Source organism: Panthera leo, chromosome B4 (assembly GCF_018350215.1).
Source record: "Panthera leo isolate Ple1 chromosome B4, P.leo_Ple1_pat1.1, whole genome shotgun sequence".
Taxonomy (NCBI): Eukaryota; Metazoa; Chordata; class Mammalia; order Carnivora; family Felidae; genus Panthera; species Panthera leo.
In genome coordinates, this window is record NC_056685.1 from 73,129,965 (window position 1) to 73,145,652 (window position 15,688).

Below are 15,688 nucleotides of genomic sequence, written 5' to 3' on the forward strand. Positions count from 1 at the left end.
ACGCTTAGGATTCTCTCTCTCCCTCTCTCTCTGCCCCTCCCTTGTTCACTCTCTCTCTCAAAATAAATAAATAAACGTTAAAAAAATTAAAAAAAGAAACGCAACCTAAAAAGCCAGGTCTATGCACATAGAGGAGCCTCAGCAGGATCATCCCAGTGAGGGGACAGAGACCATGGAATGAAGCAGAATGCCAATAAGTTTGTTCTTTTTACCTCCAATGGTAAACCCTTTTGGATGACATTTTGTCTGATCCTGAATCCTGTAAGATGACGGTAGCCTAGTTAAGAGTCAAAACTCTAGGGGCTCCTAGGTGGCTCAGTTGGTTCAGCATCTGGCTCTTGATTTTGGCTCAGGTCATGATCTTGCGGTTTGTGGGTTTGAGCCCTGCATCCGGCTCTGCGTTGACAATGTGGAGCCTGCTTGGGATTCTCTGTCTCTCCCTCTCTCTCTGCCCCTCCCCACTCACACACATACTCTCTCTCAAAATAAGTAAATAAACTTAAAAAAAATAAAGGGTCAAAACTCTAATGTGCCCAGCTAAGCATCCTAGTATATCCCAAGAAGCATTTTGCGAATTGATAAAATTTTCAGGACCCATAGAAAGTACCTTAGAATGATACCTTTTTTAGAAATTTTCTTCTTCTCTTTCCCACAACCAGGCCACACAGTATTCCCGTTTGTTCATGCAGACTCACATCTAGAATGAAACTTTCCTGGCTCCAGAATCCTTTACAACTTCCAGCAGGGAGATTCCCCCAGTGCTGGGGACCTTCTGTTCCCCTTTGCACCTGTCCTCTTGAGCCTAGACCCCCAAAAGGATGGGGAGAACCTTAGACACCAGGCATGGATGGGGATCCATGGGGCCAGGGTAAATGGACCCCGGAGTGGGGGCCTGGAGCTTCCTCCCACACCCCCAGAGAGAGGGGGACATCTTTGTCCTCTGCTTGTGAAGACACTCTCACTGCCCACTAGCAGTGAGACTGGGGAAGGTAGGCTTCAAAAAAAAAGGAAGAAAACATTTCCTAATGCCTCATGTTTTGAGAGCCTCACCTGCCTGCAGGGCAGGGCCTCTCCTGGAAAACAGGAAGCCAGGACAGGGAGAGTTGAATGCCATGTCTCCTGGGCTAAGGCAAACCTGGCAGCTCAGGGCTGATTCTTCTAGCCAGCTAGCAACAGGGCCTCTCTGTTTTCTGTGCCTTCACACAGCAGCAATGTTTACAACTGCCTTTACTTCATAAAAGCTGAAGTGCGTTAACATGTGCTCTTACTTGCTGACCGCCTTAACGAAAGCTGCACGGATGGGCTAGACTGGGCACTTCCCAGGAGTCTTGCCACACTAGCTGTCTCCTGTACAACTTCCTCAGAGTCTGAAGTGACATGAAGTGATACCGATTCAGATACTGAAGTGACACTACAGGGCTGGTAGAAAGTTGATTCACTGGATGGCGTTTCCAATTTGGGTTGAGTCCTTTTCTCTCTCCAAATTGGTAGAAAATAGGACACTGGACAAAAATTTTCTGGGGACAGGAAAGATGGACTGATAATAGATCTAAAGTCTCCTGTTTGAATTTCAACTTTCATATCAATATATATGTGTGTGTGTGTGTGTGCATGTGTGTATACAAATCATTTAATAAATGGGCATAAAAGCAAAAGAATAAAAAGACTAGAGGAAGTCCTGGCCACGAAAATATGTATTAGGCAAATCCCAGTACAAAGTTAATCACACAGAATTAATTTCCCCCCCCACCCTTTGGCTTAAAGAGAAAATATTTTTTCACAGTTCTGGAGACCAGAAGTCCAAGATTAAGGTGTCAGCAAGTTTGGTTTCTCCTGAGGCCTTTGTCCATGGCTTCTGGCCAGCTGCCTTCTCTCTGTGTCCTCACGTGGTCTTCCCACTGTCTGTGTGTTGTCTGTGTCTTAATCTCCTTTCTTTCTTTTTTTTTTTTAGAATAAATTTTTATTGTTATGAAATAACCTATCTGAAATCTAACTTGTTCTTGAAAATGAAAACTGGAAAATGGGGTAAATCAACAAAGTTAGTGACACCTCTCACCAAGGCTGAGGTCACATTTAGAAATTACTCTCTATTCAGTTTATTTATTGAGGCTAGATGATTAAGGAATTTAAAAGGTTGAAAAAGGTCAAATTCAGGGATCTGAGGCAGCTTTGTAGAAAAGTCACATTTGGACTGCCTCTTGAAAAAGAATTTTTTTTTTACTGATTCTAAAACTAATACATACTCACTGTATAATCTTTAGAACAGAACTTGCAAAAGAAATCCCACCTGCGGGGGAGCCTGAGTGACTCAGTGGGTTGAGCATCCAACTCTTGATTTCGGCTCAGGTCATGATCTCACAGGCTTGTGAGTTCAAGCCCCTCTGTGCTGATCTCTCTCTGCCCCTCCTCTGCTCTCTATATCCCTCTCTGCCCCTCGCCTTGCCCTCTAACTCTCTCTCAAAATAAATAAAAATAAACTTAAAATAACATTAAAAAAAAAAAAGAAATCCCACCATCCAAAATTGGGCCACTGTTAGATACTGGTGTGTTTCCTCTCTTCTTTTCTTCTTTTTTATTCCCCTTTCCTTCTTTTTCTTTTTCCCTCTCTAGCTCCCTCTCCTCCTCTTTCTCTTTTATTAACATTGGGATTTTAGACTCTTTTTAACCTACTTTTCTTCATGTAGCATTACATTATAGGCATTTTGGAGAATAGAAATGTTTTTTTAAAAACATTACTTCCTTATTAACCAATAATATAAACCTTTATAGAAAAATTAGAAAATACATGTTTGTAACACAAGTAAAAAGAAAAAAGTCACCTCGTATCTCAGCAAACAGAGACGATCACTGTACATATACAGGAGTATGACCTTCCAGGGCTTTTCTATGCACATAGATACAGTGCCTGGCATACAGCAGGCACTCAATAAATACCTGTGAAATGAAAAGAATGAATACAAATAAAAAATAGGTATACATTTACAAACATGGAAATTGTACCAGAGTTTTTAAAACGTATTTTTTCACTTAACAAGATATGATCTCCTATCCTGAGTTATGTCGAGAAAGTGAACACGGGCCTACACCATTACTGCAAATGCTTGCTTATCTGCTTGACTGTGCGATAAACTGACATCCAACCTTTACTGCTGGACAGTCACACTGCTTGACAGACAAGTGACTGACTAGAGATGGGGCCTGAGCTGAGACGTCTCAGTAAAGGAGAACATGGTCAATGGCACAGAGGCAGGAAGTGCAAGTTGAGCTCAAGAAGCAAAAAATTACAGTTTCACTGAAATACAGAGCTGATTATCAGATCACATACAATTAATTAAGAGACCTAATAGGATCATTGTGTGAAGATCATGATCTTAGCCCAACCATAATTACTATCTCTCAACTTTTATAATAGCTTATAAATTAAAATGTACTCAGCACAGAACATCTTTTATCCTTTACCACAATCTTGTGAGGTACTCTTAAGCAAGCATGATCTTGGTATGCTTATTAGTACATTTTACTAATAGTACCAACATAAAATACATAAACTTATTCTCTATTCTTCATAGTGTTATATATCAAAGGAGAAGATCTACAGAAAAACTTGTCTGGCCTTACATTGCTTTGACCCTGTTTAAGCAAGCAAGGCCATCCCATATAAAGTGACAGTATACTATAAAATATCTGCATGATAGAGACCAAACTATATGGCAGAATAAAGAAAAAATCCAGAAAGATTTCAGAGATATACAGACATACCGATGTACAGAAGGAAGAAAGGAAGGAAAGAAGGAAGGAAGGAAGGAAGGAAGGAAAGAAGGGAGGGAAGAAGGAAGGAAGGAAGGAAGGGAGGGAGAGAGGGAGGGAGGAAGGGAGGGAGGGAGGGAGGAAGGGAGGAAAGGGAGAGTGAGAGAGTGGGAGGGAAGGAAGGCGGCAAGAAAGAGAGGAGAGAGGAAGGAAGGAAGGGAGGAAGGAAGGAAGGGAGGAAAGGAGGGAGGGATGGAGAGAAGGAAGAAGGAAGGGAGCGAGGGAGGGACGGAGAGAAGGAAGAAGGAAGGAAAGAAGGAAGGAAGGAAGGAAGGAAGGAAGGAAGGAAGGAAGGAAGAAGGGAGATGGGAAGGTGGGAAGGAAGGGAAGGAGGGAAGGAGACAGGTATGAAGGGAGGGACGGAAGGAGAGAGGGAGGGAGGGAGGGAAGAAGGAAGGAAGGAAGGAAGGAAGGAAGGAAGGAAGGAAAATAAATGGTTGCCTGGAGAAATTGCTAAGGTTTTACAAAGAGTTAGAACTTGAACAATGTCTAAAAACAGGTGGATTTAGACCAGGGGGTTGGGAAGGCATTGCTTGTACTGGGAACAACACAGGCCAAATGTACACAGAACAGCCCTGAGTGACCATTTACATGAACCTACCTAGAGTAAAGGGAGCAAGGTACATGTTCTTAAGTAGTAGAAGTTTTACAGGTTTGGTAAAAGCCAACTGAAAGAAAACCAAACCAAAGAATATACTATAACTTAAACAATGTCCAAAATCACTTTTAGGGATAAATACAATTTCAATTGCTCATGTACTTTGTGGTGGATCCTGCTCAATATTTGCTCCTACTTCTTTCTAGTCTAGTTCTGTAGATGATGGAAAGTTGATGGCATCCATTCTGCTGGTACAATTCTAACAGGTGCAGCAGAGAGTTCTGGAGCCAACAGTGTGGCTATGGATTCCTGATCATTGGATGTGGCTCAAGCAATGTGTTCCTGGAGCACGCAGTTGAGACAATAAGAAACTGGCTTCATGGTTTCCTGCCTTCGTGACAGAGGCACAAGTAGCAGTTCCCTTAGCAGACTGTTTTTAAGTGGTGGTATTCTGGTAATTATTTCTAAAGACCCAGCCTCAGGCCATCTACCATCTCTTCTAACAATCTTACAGGTATTTAGTTGTCTGTATTAAATCTCTCTCACTTAACATACATAGGAAGATCTCTTCCTATGCAACATGCAACTAAACCCTAATTGATATTCTTATTTTTATTTCCCCCCTTTCAAACTTTTATGATGGGAACTTCTAAATACATATACAGAATAGTAGACAGAATAGAATAATGAACCCTCATGTACCAACTTCAACAATTATCAGGTCAGGCCAATCTTACTGAAGTTTTACCCCCACCATCACATAGAATTATTTTAAAGCATTCTGATATCATATCATCTGTAAAATATTTTAGCACATATTTGTGAAAGAATGCTTTTATAAAACAATACCAACAGATCACTATCAAACCTAAAAACTAACAATAATTCCTTAATATCACTACATGTCTGGTCACACATACTTAATTCTAAAATTGTTATGAATCCCTCTTGTTTTTTTTTTATTATTATTCTGAAAAACTAGTAAGATCAAACCTTTCCTAGTTCAACTCCTGAGAATCAATTATAATAACTGGGCCGGTAGTTTTGAGAGAGTGTTAGGCCCTCGGACCAGTGATGGTCCTCTTCCTCCTGCCGTCTCTTCCCGGGCCTGAGCCAGTTTACCCACCTGGGATCCTTGGATCACCTGGCTCTTAGCTGGTAATAATGCGAACCCATGAGCTGCTTTTGTGTATCTCAAAAGGCCTCAAACATGCCAAACAGGTTGACTAAATGTCAGGTATCCTTGCTTTTAACTAGATTGCATTAACTTGGTGTGATGATCCTAAATTCTAACTGGCAATTTTATGTTTCTTTGAATAACAAAAATAGGAAATAAATTCATATATTAAGGTTATAGTCAAAACTCATTCAACGGTATCCTTAAGATCTAGATATTGTATCTCATATAAATTATATTTCAATTAAAACAAAAGCTTAAAGGGGTGCCTGGGTGGCTCAGTTGGTTAAGCGTCCAACTTCAGCTCAGGTCATGATCTCATGGTTTGTGGGTTCGAGCCCACGTCAGGCTCTGTGCTGATAGCTCAGAGCCTGGAGCCTGCTTCAGATTCTGTATCTCCCTCTCTCTCTGCCCCTCCCTTGCTCGCACTCCGTATCTCTTTGTCTCTCAAAAATGAATAAATATTTTTAAAAAATTTAAAAAAAGAAAAGCTTAAAACTGATAGAATCTTTGAAAATCTGTGATCTTTGGACCATGGGGAATAATACAAGTGCCTTTTGGTAGTGAACAGGCTGGGAGCCAGTAAGCAATCTCAAACTGTAGATGTTTTCTCTCTTTCTTACTCAAGACTCACGTCTTAACCAAGTGCAAGTGGCCTCAGCCGTGCCAGCACTTTGAATCACCACTTCCTCTCCGCCGGTTTCCCTGACTTCCGCCAGTTACTCTCAGCTCTATATCTGGGAAGTGACTTTGTCTATAACCTTGAAATACCACCCCCACCCCCTTTACTGCCAACAGTCTGAACAACTTGCTCCTGTCTTCATCACTCCCCTGAAACCACACTCAAGTGGCAAATTCTGGCTCTACCAATTAGGAGCTGTGGACCCTGGGCAAGGAGGTTTTCTCTTTGCCTCAGTTTCTTCATCTGCAAACAGGAGACGTGGAATACCCACCTCATTCGGTCGTTATAAAGATTCCATGATCGGCGAGGGGGGGGGGCGGTGCCTGGGTGGCTCAGTCAATTGAGTGTCCAACTCTCGGTTTAGGCTCAGGTCATGATCTCACTTCATGAGTTCGGGGCCCACATCGGGCTCTGTGCTGAGCGTGCAGAGCCTGCTTGGGATTCTCTCTCTCTCTCTCTCTCTCTCTCTCTCTCTCTCTCTCTCTCTTCCCCTCCCCAGCTCACACTGTCTCTCTCAAAATAAATAAGTAAACTTAAAATTAAAAAAAAAAAAAAAGGAGATTCCACTATTGGGCACATGGGCAGCACATACACCAGTACCTGGCCTGGTGCCTACAGGCTACTGTGACTATGCTTGCTACCACTGCTATGACTTCTAGTCAAGGCAAGTGGCCTTGTCTCAGTCCTCATTTTCCTCAATTCCTTCCACAACAGGGAGCACTGCTTCCTGACCTCCTCCAACATGCTCCGGAGCACTGCCTCCAGGCCTCCTTTACCAGCCCCCTCACTCCTCCCTTATGCGGGAAGAGGGGTAGCTCTTCAGGCACACGCTCCAAATTCTTTCCTTCTTAAGGTTTCAAGCTCGTAGTGTCAGGCTTCATCCCACAAAGGCATCTTTCCGATTTCTTTCCCCAGTCTTTTTCATCTTATAAAACTAGCATTCCTTTGCATTACGCAATAGGATCTCCCTTGTAAATACTACTTGATAATGATCGAGTCACTTAACATCACATGTTTCTTCATCTGTAAAATGAGAAGGCTGGAGGGAAAGTGGATCTCTCAGGCTCCTTCCTGCTCAGAAAAATTTCCACAAGTTCTTTGTAGACTCCAGCTGCCCGCTGGACTTCTCCACGTGGATGTTTGCCATTACCTCAAACTCTGCATGCCGAGCTGAACACATCACTGACCTCACGCATCAGCTGTCCTATTCCTGTTAAAGATAACGTTCCCTCTCCTCATCACTCAGACTTGGAGTCTGGGTATTACTTTAATGCTGCTGAGTATCTAATCAGTCACCAGCCCCCATCAACATTCTTTCATACGTGCCCCCATCCTCTCTGCCCCTCATTCCTCTCCACCCACAATCCTAACTTGCAGAGTTCAGTGCCTCCGTGCTACCTGCTGACTCTACCCTCTCCCTGCTGCAGACACACGTTCTGGCCCACTTCTCTTCCCCTCTTGCCAACTGTAACTTCCCAATGTCTACAGGATGAAGTCTAATCTCTGGACCCTTACAATGCAACACGGATTGCTCATAACAATCTTTTTAATTTTCTCTCCTGTGATGTTCCTCCTGAACTTTCCATTCCCCACCACGGATCTAGTTGTACGCAGTCTTCTGCTTTGTTCACACCATTCCTTTGGCCCTGAACATGCTTCCTTCCCCCTTCCCGTGAAGCCCATGCTTACTTAAGGACAACATTTCTTTCAAAGCCCAGCTTGTTGACTTTCATGCTTTTTTTTTCTTTTTAATTTCAAACCAACCTTCTCTGTGATATCTTTTTCCCATGACCAACCCACGACAGATTGTTTACCTGTGATGAATTCTTTCAGGACTTTTGTATAGATTACTCATTGGCTTACACAAGGATTCTTATATATCTTAATAGTCTTCTTGCATTCTATCATCCTTCCTAATTATAATCTCAACTCCTTGAGGCAGGGACCATAAACCTCACAGCTCCCTAGCACATGGTAGCAGCAAATATGTTAACAATAATAATGATAACTAAATTTAAAAAGCAAGCTATGATCATCTGTCTGCAGATAATGTATCAGTGATCCCCACAAACACACTTTCTCAGGAAAACAAAATAACAGGTTGACCTCTGTGCATCCTACCTTGTTCACAGTACCCCAACCCTTGCTCTCACGGCTCCCAGAATTCCTCTTCTGTTCTGGTTCCTATATGCTCTTTCAAATGTCTGTTATCAAAATGCCCAGCCTATGATGTCCGGGAATTAACCTAATCCACATTCAGATGTTTTGAAACTACTGTGATTTCTCTAAGACAGAAAATACTGATAAACTTCAGAAGTCAATGAAGTCTCTGTATTTAACTGTAAATTTAAGAGGACAAACTGTATGTTACATTAAAAAAAATCCACTTGAAACTTAATTTAATGAGAACAGCGAGTGTATCTGACCAGTGTGTATACCACAAAATTAAAAATCTTCCTCAATGGGTTCCTGGGTGGCTCAGTAGGTTAACATCAGACTCTTGATCTCTGCTCAGGTCATGGAGATCAAGCCCCGAGTGGACTCCATGCTGACAGCACGGAGCCTGCTTGGGATTCTCTCTCCCTCTCTACCCTTCCTCCACACGTGTATTCTCTCTCTCTCTTAAAACAAATAAATAAACATTTAAAAAAATCTTCCTCATCTACTGAAAATTCATAGATGTAAGTAATTCCTAAAAACACACAGTTGAAAGCAACCTGCAATAGTTCAGCCTTTGAGAAAATTCTCTTTCTTTGCACATGTATATTTTTGCTCTAATGATATTTTTGATTACGGTTGAACTAAAACACTGGATGGGATTTTCTTTGTTATTAAGGCTTAGCTAAGCTATGACAGCTAGCTCCCAACAAAAATACTCAAGAAATAATAGAAATAAGGAGAATTTTAAAGCATCACAAAGTGGTACATGTAAAAAGGATCATTTGTAAAAGAAAAAAAAATTTACAAATATGCCTTTACATGAAAATAGAAAATGGAAAGCACACTATTCCCTAATACCAAATGATGTAATAATCCTTGGACAAGTTTTTCTTCCCTCTAGGCCTGTTTTCTCACTTTAAAATAGGAAGATCACATTAACTGATGCTCTCTCAAAGATCTCCTCCAGTTTTAAACCCCCCTGAATTTATGATTCTATAATGTTTCTTAATGGATCGCTTTCAGAGATAAGAAATGGGCTTGTGGACAAATCTTCTGAATAGGTGACTTAGGCTAGAAGTTGTCAGTTCTAGACAGAGAGGAATCACCTTGGGAGTTTTTTTGTTTTTTTTTTTTTTAATAACCTAACACACACCAGTTTCTGATTAATTGGTCTAGGGTAGGATCAAGCATGGATATTTTAAATGCTTCCAGGAGAGTGTAACGTGCAGCCAGTACTAAGGTCTACAGATGCAGACCAACGGTTGCAAATGCAAACAGTGCCCAGGTCCACGAGAAAATGGGCAAGACAGACTGGCATAAGGAACCGGAGAAAATGTACCCTATCTAGTTCAGTGGGAATAAGCCAGATTGTCCCTTTTTTTTTTTTTTTTTCCAACAGATGCAGATTTTAAGTGAAAATCTGATGTTTAAATACTGACAACTAATTCCAAACAATTTTAAGAGAAAGTGTAGGTCACACAAAATGTACTCACAGACTTTATTTGGCTTTATAGTCACCAGTGTACAACCTCAACAAAATGAGTCCCATCAATGAAACACAACTTTTTCTCTGCACTCTGTCCTGTCTCTCCTGCTCAGAGCCTCTTCCTCCTATACCTGGGTCAGAACCTATCCCTTTCCTTTTTCTTTCCATTGTCTCTTTCTTTTCCAATCTTCTTCATCACTCCTAAAACATGGAAACTGAGATCCACACATTTAATCTTTTATGTGTGGCCCTGGCTGTATCACTGGACAGGATTTTGTGCCTGGGAAAATTCAGGTTGTAAATTGTAACCTAAGGCTATGGTCCCATGATGTCAAAACTGGTTGGGTTAGTCAAGTCAGGGAAAAAGTCAGTCAAGCTCACAATTCTGCATTACTTAGACTTTATCAAGCAACATACGGAGGTCTTCATTTGATTTCTGACTTTGTTTTGTTTGCTTTAAAATCTAAGCCACTCAGTCAACTCAGTCAGTTGAGCATCTGACCTTTGATTTGGGCTCAGGTCACGACCCCAGGGTCGTGGGATCAAGCTTTGCGTCAAGCTTGCGAGGATCATGGAGCCTGCTTAAGATTTTGTCTCTCTCCCCTCTGTCCCTCCCCTGCTCGCGCATGCATTCTCTCTCTCTAAAATAAAAAAAATAAAAAAAATAAAAATTAATAAAATAAAATCTAAGCCACTGTGATTAGAATCATCCTTGGTGTTTTTAAAAAGCTCCTAAATCTGGGCTCCACCCCAGGTCAACTAAATCTAAAGATCTAGAAATGGAATCTGGGCATTCACTGGTAGCTTTTCAAAGACCCCAAGTAGGTCTAATATGAAACCAGAGTTGAGAATCACTAATCTAACTCATCCCCTAAAGCGGTGGATTAGCAGCGCATTTAACTCCAGATAACTGGTCATCTTGGATGACATCTTGAATAGATCTTTTAACTTGTTCAAGGGTTTCCTCAGCAATATTTTCATTGTTATCTTCATAACTCTGCGAGTCAGGGAGCTCAATAACTATTACTAGCATTGGAGAGATGAGAAAATGAGGCATAAAAACGTTAAATGATTTGCCCAAGTGTGCCCAGCTAGTTAATTGGCAAAGACACATTGTAACTTTACTTGAGGCAGAGTTCCTGGATTGTGAACTTGGTGCTCGCTAAATTTCCCCAAAACATAGTGCCTTTGTGATCACCAAATTCCTTCACTCTCAGTAGGTAACCCTAACACATAGGTGGGCACTAGAAAGTCAGTGACTATAATGTGGTCCGATTTCAGAAATAAGTATAACAACGTTTTTAAAAGCCTCAGTCTAGGGTCAGTGGTCCAAGGTGTCTTTTTCTGAAGTCTATGATGTGATTTTGAAAGTGCTTACTTCTACACGCACCCTTCCCCCCACCCCCACATCCCCTCTCAGAGTTTCCATTAAGGTATTATTTTGAGAAAAGCATTTTGAATGATTAACTATGCACACAATTTCAGAGGTAAGGGGAGCTTTGCTGATCAACTTTCCCAGCACCTCTGATAGATGACAAACCGAAAGTCCCTTTTAATTCAATACATACGCAACACTAACATGGTGCCAAGCACTTCATACCCGTTATCTTAACTACATCGTCAGGCTAACTCAATGGGATGGGTACCACTACCACCACCATTGTCATTCTCTTCATTCCCATTTAACAAACAGAAAACAAGGCAGAAACCCTGAAGTTTAGAGATGCTAAACAAGCTGCCCAATACGTTGGGATCTGGAATTCGTATCTGACTCAAAGCCTCTGGCCTCATCCCCCTACCTTCCATCACCGGGAGTGACAAAAGTGCAAGAAGTAAAAGATAAATCCTACGTAAAAAGTAAAAGGAAATGCTAAGAGATGATCAGTGAACACTTATTTGAAAGGGCAGAGAAGTGGCATTTGGGCTAGGCCTTCACAGATACGTAGGATTTTAGTAGGCATTCCAGTCCACAATCAACACCGATATTGAAGCAGAAAAGCAACAGGAAGAGCATTGGGTGAACTGAGAGAAAGAGAGGGAAAGATTCAAGGAGTCAGATCATGGAGGGTCCTGAGTGTCCAGCCAAGGAATTGAGACTGATTTTAGGCAATGGGAACCCCCTGAAGGTTTTTTTTTTTTATTTTTTTTTTAACGTTTTATTTATTTTTGAGACAGAGAGAGACAGAGCATGAACGGGGGAGGGGCAGAGAGAGAGAGAGAGACACAGAATCAGAAGCAGGCTCCAGGCTCCGAGCCATCAGCCCAGAGCCTGACGCGGGGCTCGAACTCACGGACCGCGAGATCGTGACCTGAGCCGAAGTCGGACGCTCAACCGACTGAACCACCCAGGCGCCCCAAGAACCCCCTGAAGGTTTTTAGAAGCAAAGTCATTAGGAAAGCAAACTGAGTTTTAGAAATACAGATCTCATGGAAATGTGGAGATTGAATTAGGGGAGCAGAGCTTGGTACTGGAAGAGAGCAACCAGAAAGCTGTTAACACGTCATTCATTCCCTGCTTCACTCTTAACCACGCGTCGCACTTCCACAAAGCACTGGTTTCTTCAGGGCACCTCCACATCTGTTTCATGGTCCTCATATCCCAACACACTACTCGAATTGCCATGTCTAGGTCAGGTGACAGGAACCTGAACTTGGGCAAGTGGGAATGGAGATGAGAAGACAGGTTGGAGAGGCATTTGCAAGGGCCTCGTAACCCAGGGGATAGGGGAGTGGGTGAGAAGTAGGGAGACGGTAAGAAAGAAGGAGAAGCAGGGGAGCCTAGTTGGCTCAGTTGGTTGGGCATCCAACTTCAGCTCAGGTCAAGATCTCACAGTTCGTGAGTTCGAGCCCTGCGTCAGGCTCTGTGCTGACAGCTGGGAGCCTGGAGCCTGCTTCAGATTCTGTGTCTCCCTCTCTCTCTGCCCCTCCCCCACTCACGCTCTGTCACTCCCTCTCCCTCAAAAATAAACAAACATTAAAAAAACCTTTTTTTTAAAGAAAGGGAAGCAGAATTTAAAGAAAGGAAGAAAAAAAAACCTCTCATATTTAAACTTGGGAGAAAAGGGAACAAATGAGATAGAAAAAGGAAGGGATGGTCACCAGTAGCATAAAGAAATGAAGGAGGTGGCTAAGGTCTCAATCCAAGAGGCATTTATTAAGCTGCTGCTCTGTGCTGGGCACTAGGGGAACAACAGTGAGTAAGATTGGTTTTTGTCCTCAACTATCACCAGGAGGGAGGAAAATATAAAACTAGATAGCCAGATGCCTGGCCTCCTAGTCTCTGGACAAATGTCACCCTCCCACACAGGCCCCGCTAGAGGGTTATCTATTTCAAGCACCCATCCCTATCATGTGATCCTGTTTTACTTCTTCAATGCGCTAACAAAGATCTGAAATTCATTATATGTGCATTTATTGTATGTTTCCCCCACAGAAGCAGGAACTTTATACAGTTACAAATAGTTAAGTCCTCAGTACGATATATTTATTGAATGTGCTGGGGGGTGGGGAGAGTAAATAAACCTCATCAAGGTTTCAAGACCTCAAACCAAACTAGGCAAGCCTCCTAGATGCCGAGAATTGAAGCCACTCTGAAGAGTAAAACCCGTTTTGAAGTTGGGACCCACAACCGGTCGGTGCCCCAGCTGGACTGTTTCACATAGCTTTCAACCCACCCCGCGTGAGATGTTTAAGAATGAGGCCGGCCGGTCACCTAGCTCAGGTTTTATTTCCGTTGTTCCTCTGACGTCAGAAAAAGCACGAGTTGCCGCACAGTTTCTTCTATCAAGGTGACAATTACAGCCTCGCTGTGCCCCGCAGTCTGCAAACCATACATTTATTCTCTCCTCCCCCTTATGTTAAAAAAAAAAAAAAAAAGAAAAATTTTAAACTTCACTGCAGAGATGTCAAATCCCCATTTGCGTGTAAATAAATACCGTTTCTTAGTGCTGGGGGTCTTTTTCACTCTTAACTACCTAACATCGCCACGGATTCGTCAGAGAAAGTACGTGATCCTGGCGGCTCTAAGGTTTCCACCGGAGAAGCAGTGCTATAAAAACCGGGTCCGCGCCGCAGAGCGAGACACAAAGGACTCTCAACTGTAGCACCACCTTCTCAAGCCCCAGACAGCCTGTGAAAGGCATCCCGAAATGCGGTGACGCTGTGACCGCGAAATTCCTTTTGCCGCCATAGGCTCCCGTACACCCTGATTACAGTTCACCCCAAACCCAGGGGGCGGGCGATTCCGCAGGGAAGCAGCGCCCATGCAGCCCCGTAACCTGTGGGGTCGCAGTGGGTGCTGAGCAGTTGGACGCTAGGGAGGCGGATTAGTTGGGGGGGGGGGGGGGGGGGGGGGGGACGGGCGCCCAGGGCGTGCATTAGGACCGAGGAGCGCTTTCCTTCCGGCACCGACGCGGCGAGTTCAAAGGCCTTTTGTGGCAACATTTAGGAACGCGAGCTAGGTGCCGGGGACTGGGGGGAGGCGGGAGGAGAGGAGGCGAGGGCAGTCCGCGCCCGGGCCCCGCGCGAGCGGTGGCCTTTTGTTCGCCAGCGGAATCCAGCTCTCAGAACATCACTTCTCTTTCTCCCCTTCTTCATTTAAGAAAGCACCTCTTCGGGGCGGGAAAGGGCAGTGAATCACCGCCGGCATCCTTTAGTAACCTTCCCCCCGCATCCTCCTACTCTAGTCTCCCTACAGAGAGAGGCAGACCTGGAGGAGAGACTGCAAACGTGCTCCTGTTTACTCGCGCTCGGCGGCTCGGTTCCCCGCGGCGCCGAGGCCTCCAGCCCCAGCCGGACGCACGCATACCCCCGGGGGCATCACCTGCCCTCCTCTGGGCCAAGCGGACGCAGGAAATTCCCCCCAAAAGTCCAGGATTCGAGCACTTCTCGCGTACGCAGCAGCGCCCTCACGCCCGCTATACTCCTCCCCCCCCCCCCCCGCCCCAGACCCGCGTGGTCCCTGACCCCTCGTATCGTTTAACTAGATAACTAGATCTGGAGCCACACTCTCCCGCTATGAAAACAGACCCAAAAAGTAAGCCACAGCTCACGCAAAGGTGAAATCAGAGGCCCCTGCGCCTCCTTACGCTGCCGAGTGCGTCTGAAAGAACAGAGGACCTGGACTTTTCCTAAAAGCAAAATCCGAACGCATCCGGTAGAGCCGCACACTCATTCCTTCCATGCCCGCATGGGTGCCTTGTACGTTACCGCCTCTCTCGCATCTAAAACATCCCTTTCCTTCCCGCCGCCGCTCCCTCAAGCTCCCCTAGAAAAGCAAAATCGCCTTACCTCGGGCAATAAAGGGAAAAGTGGCCAAAGGAGACCAGGTGTCCGCCCTTCCGGGATTCCCCCCGGCCGTGTGATGTCCTTTGTATCAAGGTCTGGCTGTCTCGGCCGGGAAAAGGTGGCCTCCGTCAGCGAGGGCTGGGCGGGGAAGCTTGGCGTGGCGTGGCGGATTTCCGAGGAAGGTGAAGGGCGGAGGTTCCCGGCGACCTTCAGGCAGAGCGGCGTGGCCACCCCAGCCCGCGCTCTCTGGCTCTCCTCCTCCTTTCTGGGCCGATTGCATCAGAGTCTCCCCCCACCGCCAACCCCCACCCACACTCTGCTCGCCAGCCTCGCACTTACATCCACACGCTAGGGCGCGGAGGGTCTCGAATCGCAGTCATTCTCCTACTGGGGGGCGCGTCGCCTTTGCGCATCCATGGCTCGTGATGGTTTAAAGGGGGAAAGTCAGGCCATTCCTCCGCGTCCCGCGTCCCGCCGCCTCCCCTCCCGCGC

At 44.5% G+C, this 15,688-nt stretch overlaps 1 protein-coding gene across 3 annotated transcripts in view; it reads right to left on the bottom strand.

Moving 5' to 3' along the window:
• Positions 1-15,279, bottom strand: part of SLC38A1 (solute carrier family 38 member 1) — a 68,302-nt gene extending 53,023 nt beyond the window's left edge. Inside the window, exons 1-3 of one of the 3 annotated variants that reach the window (XM_042946313.1) lie at positions 15,200-15,279; positions 2,820-2,934; positions 621-802 (exon numbers count right to left, since the gene is read on the bottom strand). The gene's annotated coding sequence lies outside the window, so the exon portion shown is untranslated. Of the gene's footprint in view, positions 1-212; positions 320-620; positions 803-2,819; positions 2,935-15,199 lie in introns of those variants that run through there. The other 2 variants (XM_042946312.1, XM_042946314.1) reach the window with 2 other exon arrangements.
• Positions 15,280-15,688: the final 409 nt, after the last annotated feature.